General features: G+C 42.0%; 1 protein-coding gene across 1 annotated transcript in view; it reads right to left on the bottom strand.

Annotated features, from left to right (window-relative positions):
- LOC121617084 (gamma-aminobutyric acid receptor subunit beta-2) overlaps nt 1–14,561 on the bottom strand; it is a 56,977-nt gene that overhangs the window by 30,058 nt on the left and 12,358 nt on the right. The window lies entirely within an intron of this gene.

Raw genomic sequence — 14,561 nt, 5'->3', positions numbered from 1 at the left:
GTAACAGTGCAGGCCAAAAAAAACTCTGTACAAAGCAGTGGGGAATTGCTTCTTTTCATAGAAACATGAGGTTAAGACAGACAGTGTGAAAGAGTGTGTATGTGTTAGAGAGAGGAAGAGAGACAGATGGTTAGGGTTTGGTGTGTGTGTGTGTGTGTGTGTTTGTGTCTGTCTGTGTGTTTGTGTGTGTGTGTCAGTTTGGATCTGTTAATATATGCTAAAAAATATGTGTGTTCCTTGCTTGGTTGGTTGTGTGTGTGTGTGTCTGTGTGTGTGTGTGTGTGCGACACCCATATAGGAACAGAGAAGGGAGAAAGAGAGCAAGAGAGACCACATGTTCCAGACAAATGAAAATAACCTCCAAGCAACCTTTAAAAAATCTGTTTTAGAAAATATCTCCTATATGCTCTACTTGCTTTGACAGTTTCTCTCTTCCCGGGATTAAGTATTGTTCGTGAATTGGGCTCAAAATGTTGTACTTGCATAATATATTCACCCATTTTCCTCCGTTTGTCTTCCCAAAAACCACAATGGTAGACCATCCTCTCTCAACACATCACAAACATGTAGCCTTCGAGGGGCTGCACATGTCCACTTTATATCGGAGACTCAGACATCAAAGTGTGTGGGACAGAATATTATTCTTTCTTAAATGAAAAGAGAAAAATATGCATGTGCGCAACGCTGCAAACATATGCACAGCCGCATGCCGGTGATGCAATACATTAACGCTGGAAAGCACCAGCGACAGGCCAGTACAACAAAGGAGACCCTTCGTCTCACTGGACTGTCCTCACTTCGTTAAGGTTGTCATTAACACGTCGTTAATGTTAAGAGTGGCGGGGAGGATGGTGCATGTCCAAGACTGGCTGATGGCTTTTACAAATGATCCTTATTATGAGTGCTTGGGCTGCGTGTGATGAAATACCAACACGTGTTTATACCAAAATGGCAGATTAGGTCATTTCCCTAATGACCCCTTAAATGACTTAAATGACTATTGGAGAGTCCTAGCGACAGGCACACATACTCATAGAACAGGTGTTACATTCAGTAACTGTTTCTTGCTCTTTATACTACTTAACCTGCCTTCCGCCCCCATCATAATTATTACAGCCTAACAATAACAGCGTAAACATGGGTCGTAATAAGCTGCTTGCACAAACTGCCTATATTACCCTTTTTTTGTCTGAATAAGTTATAAAGAAATACAGGAAAGTTAGATAGCTTCCAGTGAAATTCCCTGATGGGAAATCTAGGACACGATAAAACAGTCAAGCCAGCAGTCAGATGCTCATGTATCTCACTGAAGTAAGATGCCTACCAATCATCCATGAAAAACTAAGTTAAATAAACTTGCTGTCTCAGGGAACTTTTTGTCATGACTGGCACATCCGCTTCCTGGCAAAGAGGCTGAACATGCATTTTTGAATGCGCCCGTCGGCTACAGATCTGACATCCCACAGCACCTTGGGAACTGGAGGCCTGGATATTGACTGGATGGAGTCAGGGAAACATGAGCGGCTCTTCTCAGCGAAGGCCTTGTTTGACTTAAATAGATTTTGTCATGTTTTTGTTTGTGTCTTATTTGGCTTGGGGTGCTGACAACCATGAGTTTGAGAACTGAGGTTTTCAAAAGACATAAATAGTATAGTGGCAATTCTAGTGTTCAGCAATATAATTGAGCTTGGAAGGGAAATAGGAAGATTGTAGTAAATCCAGGGTAAAACACTGTATGGGATTGTTGAAACCCTGCATTTTGGCAGCCTTTTTCATATGTGAAAGAAACGCTAGAATGCCTCAAAAATGTAGTAGCTTCCTACATAAAAGAAAAACTTGTAGGCAGTATTTTGTTCTCACTTATAGAAAGAAGAAGAGCAACAACTAACGATAAAGGTCTAAAATCTGGGCAGCTTCATACTTGCACCACAGGACCCTTGGCTGCACGTGCTGCCTTCCCAACACTTCATCCCCGGTCGGCGGTTGCGTAATGGCTCGCACTCCTCTCTTTCTGCTGTGCACCGCAGCACATGTGGCTGAAGAGATGCTTGTTGCTGTGTAGTCCTCCTAAACTATCTGCGCTGCACTCATCAGCACACTCCATCAAACAGGAGGGTTTGCTGTGATGTATCAAACATCAAGGAGGCATCTCTCCCTCTCTTTCCTGTGGGCACCCACAAACACACAGTATCTCTTCCTGTCTTGTTAGAAATGCGGACATTGGAAATGTCATCTGCAGCCTGTCTCGGCGTATATATACCTGTAGTATAAATAGATACTACATCAATAAATGATACATGCACTGTATGACTATACCCTGCTCGTGTGTACCAGTGCATTTTGTGCATGTGGGCCTACGCATGTGCTAATGTGCTAAGATGCTATATATATATTTCTATGTATATGTGTGAGTGTGTGTGCGTGTTTGTTTGTTGTGGTTCAAGGATCACAGCCGGGGCTGAACAGGGAAGAAAACAATGCTGCTGTGATTTGCACCTGGCACTGTTTCAATATGCAACATGTCCTTTGCAATACGAAACAGCAGGGATTGGATAACAAGAGTCACGATCTTGTGTAATACACAGACCAGCCTCCTGCAAAAGCTGGCCACGTAGGTCATCTGTGGAAGCAGCTTATTGCGGCCCATATTTACGTTTATTATTACGTGATAACCTCGAGTGGCCACAATAACTATAACGGGAGCAAAGGAGGAAATCAGGTGACATACTATAAAGAGCAACAAAGGATGGAGGAGGTGAGGTGGATGGATGGGTCAAAAAATCAGTGCTGACTTATTTTAGCTTAGATAACATACTTACATCATGTGTATTATTTACGTAAGTTTACTTATGTAACAATACTTATTTTAAACCAATATTTTCCTAAACTTAACCAACTAGCTTTGGTGCCTAAACTTAATTAAACTGCAACTCAACATTAACAGTTTTACTGGATGTTGCGAGTACAACCCCAATTCCTAAAAAGTTGGGACGCTGTGTAAAATATAAATAAAACAGAATGTGATCATTTGCTAATGCTTTTTGACGTATACGCAGTAGAAAACACAATGAAAACAGACGATATATTTAATGTTTTACCTCATCAACTTAACTGATTTTTGTAAATATCTACTTAATCTGAATTTGACGTTTCACACAAGTTTGGACAGGAGCAACAACAGACTGGGAAAGTTGTGGAACGCTCCAAAAACACCTGTTTGGAACATTCCACAGGTAAACAGGTTGATTGGTAACAGGTAATAGTGTCATGATTGGGTATGAAGGAGCATCCTGGAAAGGCTCAGTCGTTCACAAGCGAGGATGGAGCGAGGTTCACCACTTCGTGAACACATGAGTGTATAAAGGATGTTACTGCCTGGGCTGGGGAACACTTCTTAGAACCATTGTCTTTTAACATGGCTAATTTGCAAATGATTGCTTTCTGTTTTTGTTTGCATTTCACTCAGCATCCCGGCTTTCTTTGGAATCGGGGTTGTACAGGCGCCTGATGCTAGTACTCTCCAATAGTCATATCCGTCGTTTTGAGAGTCATTGGAAAATGACCTATTCTGTCGTTTAGGTTTGAGGACGTGTTGATATTTCATCACTTGCAGCCCAAGCACTCATAATAAGCATAATTTGTAAAAGCTATCAGCCATTCTGGCATATGCACAATCCTGCCCGCCACTTTTTGAATGTGAAGTACTCTTAAGTAGCTGTGAAATGTTTAAAAAAAAAAAAAAAAAACCTGACAGCCATGGATAAGAAGGTGCTATGACGTGGGGCGTAATTATTAAACTGAGCGAATGTGTCCATTGTCATCCCTGAGAGCCTATTATTGCAGGCCTGTCTACTTGTGGTTTGTCTTGCGGGACGGGCTCTGTGGAGGTGCCACTGTGGCTAGTTTACTGTGAACATAAAGCTCTCCTCAAACACAGCTATAGCGTGCCTCTCTCTTTCTCTCTGTAGGAGGAGGAGGTTGTAAATCACCAGAATAACTGCAGTGTCTGTGCGCATGTAAGTGCAAGGGAGGCTGTCATAACAACAGTCATAATGAGCATCAGTACATAAACTATGTCGGAGAGAGAGAGCGGCAGCGGGAGCAGGGAAGGAGCGGAGACTGAGAGTGATACTGGAAGAATGATGTTGAATTTATGAGTGTGGAATATGTTCTGCTGCCAAGCTGCCGAGGAGAGGACAATACAAAGTGATCATTATATTCTCACACTCCAAGCTGCTACAGAATGTGAGAATCCATTATAACTAATAACTAATATCCGCTTCCACAGCACGCTACCTGCTGTGTTAATGCTTCTCATTTTGAAGATTTCTTGAAAAATACTTTTCTTACAGATCTTGTTAAACACACAAGATATTCACTAGAAGTCAGTCAGCCAGTCAACTAATCAATCAAACTGTCAGTGATCAATTTTGTTCCTATCTGCTCCTCTACTTGGTTAACCTTTAAATCCAAACGTATAATTAATAGAGTTGAAAATCACTTTTCTTGACAAGGAAAATGCACAGTGCAGTTCGGAACTCCTTTAAAAAAAACATGGTCAATCTCTGCTGCAAAGCATCTGAAAGTCTTTATTGAGCTGAACGCTCCTTATTTAGAAATACAACTAATAATCCTGCGCCACAGCTACATCATCATCAAAAGCCTGCAAGGGTCCTCCACAGCCAAGGGACAATCTGGTGCTGTGAGATCATTTCTATTTGGTGCGCTGACTCCGCTCGCCTGACCCGCCGCTGGTGTGCACCGCCATACCGAGAGAGGCACTGTCATCTCCGCCCCGCAGCGGCTTGTAGCTACCTCAGTGAGTGGGATGCAAATGCAACAGGCTACAAATAGTAGGATCCCTTCTGATATGGGGCTGAATGGAAGCCTGTAGCTGATATTTACACTGACCTGAAGATAATTAAAATGCAGATTGTGCAGCATTAATGAAAAGCTTTTGTTCAATGCTTGGTTGGACTCAGGTCCTCACTGCTGCTGGCTGCTTTTTTTGAGGATGAAATCAAGTAATGCATCTTGAAGAAGGCTGATAAGACTTTCTCCAGCACTCTTCAAGTTTAGCTGTCTCTGAAATTAGAACTGGAAATTACACATTGGATGAGGAAAACCAGCTAGGTGAGACAGTGTTTGGCTTAGCCTGGTTAATTATTAGTTAGGTAAAACTGATGAATTTCAACTTGCAATGCAACGCATTAAGCAGAGACATGTACAGTTTAAAGCACCTGCTCTATCATAAGAGTGGGTGGGAGCCGGCGCCCAAGGAGTTAGCTGATATTTACTTCATCTGTGTGGCGCAAATGACTTCCTGTTTCTCCCTGGACTGACACACTGTGAGCTCTATGTTTCTTAATTGAACACTTGATGTGACGAAGCCCAGCCCACACGTTCACTCCCATCCAGATGATGTGTTCCCAAAAGTGCCCAGCAAACTTTAAGTTTGGGATTCATTACTGAAAGGGCACATTTTACAGCCCGAGTCACTGTGTGGGCAGATTTCTCAGACAGAGGCAAAGATTCCTCACAATGCTATATCCACAGTGTGAACGGTCCGTCAGCAGTTCTTCTCCAAACAGATCAGTGAGAACTTGCGGAAGGACAAAAAAACAATCAAATCGAAAAAAAAAAGATGCCCCAGCTGCCCACTCTGACCTCGTCAACCCCGTTCATCTTCCAAGCTGCCCTGTCCAATAACCCCTCACATCTCATCCCACCCCCGCAACACATGGCTTCTCTTAGACTGAGAACAGCATGAGGAAGTAATACTAGATATATATTGTTGGATTCTATTGTTACAGCTTTCCTTTTTCAGGTAATTGGTTAACTACATCTAGGCAAAACAAACAGACAAAAAAAAAATGACATAGCTACTAAAAAAAAGAAATATTTCCCTCTGTACTTGGTGGAGACCGAAAATGGAGAGTGAATGTCTTGAGCAAATGAAATAGGTAATTGTTTGCTAACAAGTTCAACATATCAAACTAAGATGTGAGAAAATGTCACAGCTCTTTTGTACTGCCTCCTAGTGGCCAAATATATATATATATATACGTATATATATATACGTATATATGTATATATATATATATATTTATATATGTATATACATATTTATATGTATATATATACATGTATATATATACATGTGCATATATATATATATATACGTATGTATATATATATACGTGTATATATATATATATATATACACACATACATACATACATATATATATATATATATACATATATACATACATACATACATACATATATATATTATTGCAGTTTTAAAGTTTGGGAAAGATCATAGTTTGAGGGTTTTTTTAAAAAATGGTTAAGGTTAGAACGCATTGGTAGTTTTTGTTAAAAGAAAAACCTAAATGTTGAGTCTGTAACAAAGTCATGCTACCATCACCTTTTCTCCCAAGAGGCGAGAGCTACATTTAAATGGCCACTGGAGGCACTGTTCAATTAAACATATTTGTCATATTGGGCATTTGAATGAATGGCTGATGCTGTTGGGATTAATTGATGAAGAATGGAAACAAAACAAAAAGTAAGAGTATGAGGTTGAAGATAAGGTGGAGGTAAAGCTGAAAGAACATGATGGACAGGGAGAAAAGCAGGAAGAAGAAGACCCAGAGGAAGCTGAGGAGTGATGGGAGAAGAACAAGGATGGAGGATGGAGGAGAGTGGAGGCTTAAGTCTACAGGGAGAGAGAAAAGAGCGAGGGATCAGAATGAGGATGACTAAATAGTGAGTACTGGTTATATATCCCTTTCTTCCCACTACCCTTGAAGCCAGTTTTCCATTTGAGAAGTGTGGAATGGTGTGGTGAGTTTGCTGGAAGGGATGGCGGGGGGAGGGTTTGGTGGTGGGGGGGTAAATGAAAGGCACTGGAAAGCTCAGTGGAGCAGTGATGCAAATTGCTTTTATTCTCACAGCTCTTCACTTCCAGTCTCTGATTTCAGCACCAGCAATGACCTCCCTCTGCTACTTTCTCTCCCCTCTCTTTTATCCTCCTCTCATCTCCCCCATCCATTCCCTTTTCCCCTCTTTCATGTTATTCCTTTTTCTATTTCATCTCCCATTTACCCTCATTCCTTTACATGAATCTTCTTCCATCTCCTTCTCCCTATAGCTTCCCCTCTCTCTCCTATATTCCCTCTCCATCTAGCTATCTCAATCTCGGAGGAGTTCCTGTTGCATCTATTTGCATGCGGCAGGGAGAGAAAGGGAAGCGGGAACACATAGGAGGTGAGTGTGAATGGCTTAGATCATTACCGCTAAACAGACACAGCCGAGGGAGCCGTCTAGAAAACATGACAGGAGTTGGATCAGCCTCTGAGGTGCTAGATGGGTTCTGAGGGGCCCCGAAAAGGATACAGATTTGAATATCTCCTCCTCAAAGCTTGCCGACATAAAGCTTGGCAGCACTCAATTCCAAAAATGGCAGATTTTGCATTCAGGTAAAAAGGCACCCAATCAGCCAAATGACTAGTTAGCAATAATGGACGACCCGGATATTTCACACATATTGGTAAACCATTTGATCTTGAATAATGGGAAGAATGGCTGTACATGTTGCTTTATATTATATCTATAGTGTGCTGACCTTGAAGATTGGGCCTGAACCCTCAAGCACCCTACACCTCAACCATCCTCTGCCTCCATCCGCTCTGTGTCTGTCTCGCTCTCCCCTCTCCTCCTGTTTGAAACACCTTCAGTGGGGAGGAAATGTGATCCCTCCACCACTCAGCCATATGTCCGCACCGCGCTCTATCATCCACCTACTTCAGTTCCTCCAAAAAGCCCTCCAACAACAAGTGGCTTTCAATTTCCTGTCTCACACGGCCCCCATGCCGCCAGCGACAGGGCAAGAGGAACCTGGCATAGGGCACAGCGTTTCCAAAGAGGCCTAATAATAAACATGCCGATCCCCACGGAGCTGAGTGACATACAGTATATTCCCCAATCTCTGGAGATCTGTGTATGCAGTCTTTAGGATCCAGGGCTGGGTCTGGAACAGCTTGTGCACCGCATGTAGTAAATCTGCAACAGGAACACATACAGGGGCTGCTGCAGGGGTTTCATTTGGCCTGTTTGCTCCAGGATGAAGAATCTTCATATGCTTTTTTTTTTTTTTTTAACACAGACAGTTTAAACTAAAATATACATCAAAATAGACATAAAAAGAAAATATCTATAACCAAAACACTGTAATGGCCTTAAAATGTTTGTATCAGTTGATTTGCATGTAGATGTGTTTTTGGGATACTAAGGAAAAATGCTGGTCAGTTAGTGGAATGAGTGTGTGCACTTTTGTATTCTGCTAAGGTCTCGAAATTCCCATAGGGACATTACTCTGATCAAACCTCTTAGACTCAGTGCACTTTTTAAGACCATTTCCAGTTTATGGCATGTCGGGAACCAGATGACAAATTTCAATAAACCCCAGACTCTTGTTTGTTTACTTGTTCTTCGTCTAACCACCCTTTCCATTACACTGTTCCTCTCTCTCTCTCTCTTTCTCTCAGTGTTTACCTATCCCTCTCTCTCTGTCTCTCCATCCGTATATGTCCCCTTTCCCTTCCATGCTCTTTCATCATTAACTCTGGCCTGGACGTAGCTTTCAAGAGAGCTCGCTGGTGAAGGTGAATCAAATTTAGAGGAACCTTTTTTTTTTTTTTTTCTCTCAGAGCTCTCCCAAAGCAGAGGTTCACAGCTTTGCCAGTTGGCAGTCGTGCAGCTTAACTGACTACATACAATTTATTGGAGTCGATAGGAGCATCTGCAGGCTCTTTTGTGTCCCTGGAGAGGAGTAGAGTGGAGTGGCAATTTCGGCGAGGGGGGCGGCTGGTGGGGGGGTTGATGGGGGAGTGAGGAGAGGGCAGAGCAGGACACAGATTATTAGGGTGCTTTTGAATCCCACTGGAAGACAAGGTGGAAGTCGATGGAGGTTTCACTCTCAGTTGTCATTCACAGGAGATGAAAGGTTAGCTGGCCAAAGAGACAAGGGGTGAAAAAGTGTTTGTGTCATTTGTCCCATTTACTGCTTCTCCTACATGACGACATTATGTGTGTGTGTGTGTGTGTGGATATGAGGGGGCTTTGTGCATATACATTCTATATGCACAGCCGAAGACGTGTACAAACTTGCCAAATTTCTGCCTTTCTGCTGCAGATAAAGCTCCACACGGCTGTCCTTTAACTACCCCACATTCTCAAAACACATACAAATACACTGATCCACTAGACGAGTCCCACACCTCATGCATTATGGAGGTCTGGGGAACTGAGGAAGAAGCTGATTGCTATTCAAACCGAGTGCCCAGAAGCACACACCACATCTACACATTGTCAACAATGAGATAATGCAATATATGCATTATGTCGATCGATGGCACGCACAGAGCCTGAGTGAGTACAGAAAACTGGTTATCAGCCTATATCAGACCCACAAATCCAGTTTATGTGCGTGTGTCTGTGTGTATGTCTTTTTTTTTCCTCAACTACAGAGTTGTGTGAGTTCAGATTTGATGGCCTGCATACAGTATCTCCTTGAGCAAGGACACCCTTGAAGAAGCAATATCTCCTCACAGTTGGGCTGACCTACAAGAGACGCAGGGGTGCTTTAGGAGGGTTTCAGCTTCAGAATGTGTGTGTGTGTGTGTGTGTATATATGTGTGTGTGTGTGTGCGTGCATGTATTACCCATGTTGTGGGGACATAAATCCGTTTACGCAGTCACATTGTAGGGACTTGCCTTCCTTATGGGGACAAAAAGTCCCCGTAATGTAAATTTTAGGATGAAGATGGGTTAATGTTAGGGTAAGGTTAGGTTTAGGTTAATGTTAGGGCTAGGCAAGTAATGGTAATGGTTAGAGTTAGTCTCCAGGAAGCGAATGTAAGTCTATGTAATGTCCCCAAAAATGATAGAAACACAAATGTGCGTGCATGTGCATATATATATGTGTGTTTGTGTGTGGACATGTATTACTCATGTTGTGGGGACATATATCTGCTTACACAGTCACATTGTGGTAGGTTTAATTTAAGGTTAAGTTTAGGGTTAGTGGCTACGGCTATGGTTAGGGTAAGTCTCCAGGAAATTAATGTAAGTGTGTGTGTGTGTGTGTGTGTGTGTGTGTGTGTGTGTGTGTGTGTGTGTCAGTGACATAGCTACAAGGATACTGATAAAGACAGCAACGTGGAATCCGTCTTTACACCACTACTGACTAAAAGCACAAAAAACAATATTGATGTGAGGGACATAAGACGACTGGCTCGATGTGGAGCCACTCTTCAATAAAAGCAAACTGTTTTCTTCTGAGAGGGTGTGCTGAGAGGACCGACTGTGATACAATCAGTTACAAGAAGTTCATAGAAGAATTAGACCTAATGAAGAGTTAACATGGAGGTCTGTGGAATATCCTGAGGAAGCGGGTCACATTTCACGTTTTTAAACCGCAAAAAGGAATCGCATTTACCTGCACTCTGTTGGAGACGTGGCAAAAGTCTCATCGGCAGATTGCCTGATAAAGGTGTCCATACAACATGCATGAAATATGTCAATATGATCCCTGCTCTCATTCCCATTATTACGTAATATTTTCCTATTTTTACCCAGCTTCAAAGACAAGGCCCCCTCTGATTTAGTTTTACATGTTAAGCAGCCTGATGAAGTACATGGGAGAGAGAGAGGCCGACATTTGGCTCCCGACATGCAACAACGAATAATAATAACTTGATGTGAGCATCAAGAAGCTTTAATACCCGCAGCACTCTGGAATGAAAGTGCATCTCACACAAACCCGCACATGCAGCGTGGTCAACACTAATCCTAACAATGTTATTTGTTTTTCCTCAGCTCACCCAATCTGACCTCTTTAACTGGTGAGAGCAAGATTCCAGACTTGTTTTTTTTTTTTATTTATTTCACTGCCATTGCCAAAAAGTAGAGGAAGAGAAAAAAAAAAAGAAAAATCTACAATCCCAATTTCACTTTTTCAGTAAAACATAACAAGAAGTTATTTTTGTATTCCTGATCTAAAGTTTGATATTGATTAAATGGAGGCCAGACTGGCTGCATACACTGCAGAAAACACAACTTACATAGTTCTGTATATAAATATAAAATCTTCTACTCCACAGAAGAAGAGAGAGTAATTAAACATAACATCCTGCCAGCTCCCCCACCTCTTACCAGACAATAAAACACTTAATGTAGCAATACCAAAAAACACGTGGAAGACATCCTAAGTGCATCAATGTACAGAGTACGACCACACTCACCAACACAGAAGGATAGGCGCACATTGCTTGCATGCAAACCCCCTCATCCAGGTTTTCCTTTCTCTTTGTCTTTTCCTTGAATACACTCCCACAGCTGACAATACGAGGCTGAATAATTAAAAAAAACACTGGAAACTATTTCAGGCTTAATCTTTAACGTTAAAGTGCTGATGTAAAACTTCTTTTAATAGCGCAACAGACAACAGCAGCGCTTGTTCTCGGCACCATTTCCCCAACCGCACCACTTCCCGGAATCAAAAGAGAGGGGGAACTGCAAAGGAGGCTCGAACCTAAGACCCTGAGCAACAAGGCTTATTTTTCTGTTTTTGCACTGAAATGCATCTTTCAAATTGAACTAACTGCTGTGTACTCTATAAGTAAAACTGAAGTGATGGCAAAAGTATCACTCAAACCAAGAGCAACTGCTTCATTATCCCTCTCGACGCCATCCCATCATCAACTCTCAGTGTCATGTTCAGCGGCTGTGAAAACCAATCCACACCCGCCGTCTCTCCTGTTTGGCCCATTATCGACTCCATGTGTTTTGACAAGCTGTGATGAAGCAGGACCTAGTCTCGTGCCCCGTTGACAACTGACGGTACGAGTTTCCGCGCGCTGTGAAATCTGCGCGCTGGTGTCAGACGCGAGTCGAACCGCAGCGACCCACAAGACCAATTATAAGGCTTTCGATGACGAGACAGACCAGCAGAACCGTGCGAGTAAATCTATTCAGCTTGGGAAAAAAGACACAAAAATCAATACGTATGCCTCAAAAACAGATTTATCTTACGCATATCAAACACAAAGACCTGTCAAAATGTGCTGTTTTCTCTCTGTTTCAAATCGACACTATCAAGCGCCCAAAACTGAGCTTTTTGAAACTGTGTTCATTCCTCATGTAACGCTAACAGCTTATTTTTTTAATGCAGTTTGAGAGAGTGCAATGTCGGGTGCCTAGTTACAAGTCCTTGTGAATCAGATATTGCAGCATTAAGACGCCTCCAAATCTCCCTGCGATCGCCTATTTGTTCTGTCACTACAACCCTTCAAACAAAACAGGTGTTGTCATTGCTAAATGTTTATGTCATTATTTCATCATGCGTACGCAACGGTGATTAAGGCTGTCAATGCAGCAGACCAGAGAATCAAATCACTATTAAATAAGTTCTTCCTCATCTGACAGATTCACTCAAATTGGGAACCACGTACATCATATTTACGCTTTTGGAATCAAAGGAAGTGACTCTTTGCAGGGGATTGCTGACATCTTTGGAAGATAAATGTCCATCAATCTGCTTGGAAAGCCTTATAAAAAATGTGCTCCTCAGCCCATAGCTGCATGGCTCTTCACAGTGCGGATTTGTCCAATTGTTCTCATTTAATTTTGAGGGTTTGTTGTGCAGTGCAGGATAAAATTTGATGTTGTTGTTGCCCGGGTGTCTTCACCTCACAGCCCTTTATTGAAGAGTCGTGGCACTTTGAACGACGAAGTGATGTACATGCAAAATAACCAAAAACTGATCTTGTCACTGGCTTTCTTCTTCTTCTCTCGAAAACAAGTCAAATCTTCACATCGTCTGGGCCTCCTGTCACTTCAAGCACAGCCTCCAATTTAGGTTCTTATTTATTTTTTCGATTATGCAGTGTGGCCCAGTGAGCTTTAATGCCACTTTTCCTCATCAATAGCTTTCTCGTGTATAATAATAGTACATACTTACTTATTTTAATTTCACAGTTACACAGTTTTAATTAAGACTTATTTCTTGTCTTTTTTTTTTAATAAAGCCGAATATTTGGCACACGGGTATTTTTTGTGAAACAACCAGAATAAACCATTACAGATAGTAGCTCTGTGTTACACTCTACGCTTGACCCCGAGGGGTTTGCTGTGTGACAACAGACACTAAACCAAACACACACACACACACACACGTTTTTGACCTCTGTTAGGTCACTGCGGATGGATGAGCCGAAATGAAGCAATCTCACTCTACTCACACTTTATGGGATATCATACTGAGTGTGTCAGTCTGAACATGTTACCTTGATTAACAATCTAAAAATAGGTCCCACACAGTGATGAGTGTTATCCCCACTACACAACACAGAGCAGACTCACTCAAGGCAGGACTGGCAGGGTGCTGAAATGTGTCGGAAACACTGGGTTTCGGAAAACTGGACCGCATGAAAACCGATCATTGAGGTGAAACTCATCAATAGTCTGTCAGTTATTGTTGCGGTTGAAAAGAAGCAACGTTGACCCCTGATTCACCTCCTCATCCCGACCCTTTATTCATTCCTCTGTCACTGACCCTCACTGATCTCTCGGTACAACCCATCTTTTCTATTTAAATAATTGATAGATTGAGAAGCGGTCTAATTTTTGTGAACATTAGAGTTGGTTGACTACAATTGATGTGTTTTTTGTGTGTGTTTTTCCAGTGATACACATCTACAATGACACAAAGACATGCTGCACTTTGAAGGTCTCATCCTCGCAGGTATGAGCGTGCAGCAAACTGTCAGTGTCGAAAATGATGCATCACTTTTAACACAGAAATAAGTGCCTGGCCCAGAGCCATATCAGCTCTACGACTGATAAAATACTCCAGTCAACAAAGCCAAATAGTTGTCAGTGAGCATTTAACACTGATTAACACTGTCAACTGTGCTGTTTACATAGACGATGAGCTTTTGTTTTAAAGGATTGAGTCATTTCGGGCGCTCCAAGTTCAAAGCACTTCCTTGTTACATTTGTCTGCTTCCTTAATTAATTTCCATACCTGCCTGTTTACCTCACATCACATCAGATATCAGAGTCAGCGATGAAAAATGAACTCGAGGGTTCAGAATAAAGCAAACTCCATCTCCTCTGTTTGAAACAAAGAAGGATGCAAATGCGCCTGCAATTAATTGATGTGGTGTGACAGTTTTCAAGCTGACGTGTTACCTATACAAGCACTCTTTATGAACTCGGTGGCTCAGCAGCCACCTGTTTGCTGCAGAGTTATCAAAACACGATGATTCGGTATAGTCGGGTCAGCTTGAGAATTCGCTGTTAAATATTTGTTCCTACTTCCGATCAAACTAATGGTCTCAAACTTCTGACACACGCTGTCACGGAAAGTTTGTTTACAGACAGAGATAACCTGAACGTGAGGTCAGAGATTTTGGCTGCAGATCAAGAAGAACATGTGAGTGATTTATTTGGATCATTTCTGTTTATTCATCCCAAACAAATGGCTGTGAA

The sequence above is a fragment of the Chelmon rostratus genome, chromosome 14 (assembly GCF_017976325.1).
Source record: "Chelmon rostratus isolate fCheRos1 chromosome 14, fCheRos1.pri, whole genome shotgun sequence".
Classification (NCBI taxonomy): domain Eukaryota; kingdom Metazoa; phylum Chordata; class Actinopteri; order Chaetodontiformes; family Chaetodontidae; genus Chelmon; species Chelmon rostratus.
Note: the sequence above shows the minus strand (reverse complement) of the source record. Positions and strands in the feature narration are given on the sequence as shown.